General features: G+C 38.7%; 1 pseudogene; it reads left to right on the top strand.

Annotated features, from left to right (window-relative positions):
* The first annotated feature begins 233 nt into the window (after positions 1-233).
* On the top strand, positions 234-617 carry LOC130873661 (elongin-B-like; annotated as a pseudogene).
* Positions 618-3,684: the final 3,067 nt, after the last annotated feature.

Genomic DNA, 3,684 nt, shown 5'->3' with positions numbered 1-3,684 from the left:
GTGACACCAATGTTGGGTCCTAGTTGGGATAAAAGAGTCATGTCCTGTGTTGTATTACTTGTAAATTATGTACATTTGAATTAAAAAAAAAAAAAAACGGCTTTTGGGGATTTAAAGAAAAATAGCTGCATTATTTAGTATCAACAGCATTAAACATTAAAACACCTGGCGAGGGGGAGGGGCATGGGGCACAGGGGCGGCAGGGGCGCAGGGGCCAGGACAGGGGCAGCAGGATGGCATTGACATGGGCCCGCCATCCTCAGGAAGTGTTTTTCATGATCTGGTGTCACAAGACCATCATCTTCGTGAATGCCAAGGAGTCGAGTACCGCTTTCAGAAGTGAAGTGCATCGTTGAGGGCATCCTCAAGCGGCCGCCGGATGAGCAGCAGCTGTACAAGGATGACCAGCTCCTTGATGACAGAAAAACTCTGGGCGGATGTGACTTCACTAGCCAGACAGCATGGACACAGACCCCAGCCACAGTGGGCCTGGCCTTTCGAGCAGATGATGCCTTTGAACCACTGTGCATTGAGCCCTTCTCCAGCCCTCCAGAGCTTCAGATGTGATGAAGCCACAGGATTCCGGAGGCAGTGCCAATGAACAAGCTGTGCAGTGAGGGCCCCAGTCCCCCTACACACACACACACACACACACACACACACACACACACACACACACACAAACACCCAGCAGAGACCCATTCCCTCAATAAAGAAGATTTGGCTGCCCACCTGACTGCTGACTTTGTTTCCTTTTCTTACATTATGGGTTCTACTTGCTCACTCACGCTTACAAGGCTTTCCTACATTGTAGACTCAATGGCTCAGGTCCCACAGGCCGAACAGAACACTAGGACTGAAAACCAAGTCCCAGACCAGGCTGTTGAGCAAGGGATTCAACTCTTTGAAAAAAAAAAATCTAGCCACAAATAAGTCTGTAGACACGCCCCCCCCCCAAAAAAAAATAAAAATAAAAACAAAACAAAACCAAAAAATCATTGAAACAGCTAAGAGCTTGTGTGGTTGCATATGACTGGACTAGAATTACCAGTGTTGAATTGAATCCTACCATCTCCTTTTTTAGAAATGAAGCTAGCATTTCCATGGCTTGATTTCGCATAATTAACTTCCCAACATTTATGCTTAGTACACACAGACATGGCTATTATTGTGCGACAACAAGAACAGCTATGAAGTTCCTGCAAGTTCGCACATGAAGAGTAAAACTTCAGAGTGATGATGAAACAATGTGGTGAGAATGAGTAACCAGTAGGAATGACACTGAGTTCTTAGTGACTCAGCAGCAGGGCTGGTGCCTTGTCTTGCCACTAGAAAGAAAAACTGGATAGTCCTAAAGAACATGGTACATCTGGTTAGGAGACGCACTGTGTAGAAAGACAAAGAGATGAATTGATTAATTATACATATTTTTAGACAGATTATACATATTATTACACAGACTATCTTTAATTTTTTTTTTAAGATGACAGTTTCTGAGACTAAGAAATGGGTATCCTGAAGAGTGCTTTCTGCTTTTTCAGAGAACCTGGGACGGACTCAACATACTCACACCATGACTTGCAACTATCTGTAACTCAAGTTTTAACTATGACACATGCACAGTTCATAGACATACATGCAGGCAGAACATTCATACACACAAATAGAGATAATTCTTTTAGCATAAAGAGACACTAAGTAATCCATAGGGTAATTTATATTTATAATCTAAGATATAAGTACAAGTTAGGGAATTTGAGAAGGGAATGTAATTAGTAAATGAACAGATAAAACAATCTAAAATATGATGAATAATGTATATTGAATTTATATTGAGATTTATTATTTTTTTAATTAATGACAAAGATATCCTGGAGGGAAGCTGAAGACATGATCTTGAAATGCTTTATTTCAAAGAACTAAATATATGCTTCCAGGTTGTGGCAAAAGGAAAACTCTAGTTAGGTTGGAAAAAAGAGTGTCCAGAATTTAGTGTGGGAACACAAAGAGAAGCCCAAGCTTTGAAATAGAGACATCAGAAACCTGGAAAGATATAGGATCAACTTAAAAACAAAGTTTGATCTTCTGCCAAGACAAGGTTTCTAGGCGAGAAAGAGAAAAGAGAATCTAACATATTCTTTTAACCCACATGTGGTCCTACAAGAAAGAGACCAAGTCAAGAAAAGAGGTGAAAAATTTCAAACGGAGATCAGCTTTCCAAATGTGCATAGATACAGACTTTGTTGAAGTGACACATTGCAAAAGTTTCCAGGTAGAAAGGGATCAGGCATCATGTAGTGATGCTGTACTCATTAACATTTGCTATGTTAGTTAATTTTCAGCCATATATTTCTAATAAAGTTCAGGCTGGGCATATGCTTCTTATAAATTTGAGACACAATCATATTATTTCATTGATGTTTTCATTGAGTCACAGCTAGAGAAAGCAGGGGGTGACATATCAAAAAATTTCTTATAATCATTTTAATGAGTTAAGAAATTTTAATTTTTTAATGAGTTAATATTTTTGTTTGTTTAAATCCACATAGCAACATCATAAAAATGGAAACAAGATTTGGGGAGGAGGCTGAGAAGTGGAAACAGAGACTGTGCTTTCCTCTCCCAGCCACCCAGACTCAAATAATCACATAGAAACCATAATAATTACAAAATTGTTTGGCCAATGGCTCGGGTGTTTTTCTAGTTAGCGCTTACATCTTAAATTAATGCATTTCTATTAATTTGTGTATCTCCATTAGGCTGTGGCTTACTGGCAAGCTTCTAGTGTATTTCTCCTTTGGCAGCGACATGATGTCTGCCTGACATTACCTTCTGTCCTCTCTATCTCTGCTTGGATTTCCCAACTTACTATATTCTGTCCTGCCATAGGACAAAGCAACTTGTTTTTAACCAATGATAATAGAACATTTTCACAGAATACAGAGGGGAATCCCACATCATCTCCCCTTTTCTAAATAAAAAAGGAAGGTTTTAACTTTAGCATTTTATTATATGTAAAGTTGCATATAATAAAACAGGTATCAAGCAAGAATTACAGTTTTTGTGAGTCTAAAGTTTCACATCTAATCTATCATTTATCATAACTAGGGAAAACTGTAAGTATCTGTCTTCAACACCATCAAAGATCCCAGAAGGATATAATATTGCCTAAGTAAACAGGAAATGCATTGTAATCAATTTCCAAAGTTTTAGAAATGACAGTGACATCCTGCTTTCTGGACAGTCACCCAAAGTTCTTTTGTAATGTTGGGGCATCCATATTTAGTCTGTAGGCCCATAATATCTATGGCTATTTATTAATCTAATTTATAAAATATTTGGAGAAGAGTTTTTTGAATAAAAGTTGTTACAATAATCTATCCTTTACTTCCATCATTTCTATATAAGAGAAGATGAAGCATTTTCCTGTACAGGGATCAGGATATTGGGACTTGGGTTTCTGGAGCTCATGTAAATGCTGAGTTGACATAGTAGCCAAGCTGCTGTCCCTCTGTAAGAGAGGAATAGAGAATATGGAGTCATGGAACGTCCAGAGCACGAGACTATCTAGACTGCTAAACCCATTAACTCTGGCTTCACATAAGAGACTCTGCCTCAACATATTGCATACTGAGTTAATAAAGAACAACTGAAGTTAGGGTTTGCCCTTCACATGCACACACT

The sequence above is a fragment of the Chionomys nivalis genome, chromosome 1 (assembly GCF_950005125.1).
Source record: "Chionomys nivalis chromosome 1, mChiNiv1.1, whole genome shotgun sequence".
Taxonomy (NCBI): Eukaryota; Metazoa; Chordata; class Mammalia; order Rodentia; family Cricetidae; genus Chionomys; species Chionomys nivalis.
Note: the sequence above shows the minus strand (reverse complement) of the source record. Positions and strands in the feature narration are given on the sequence as shown.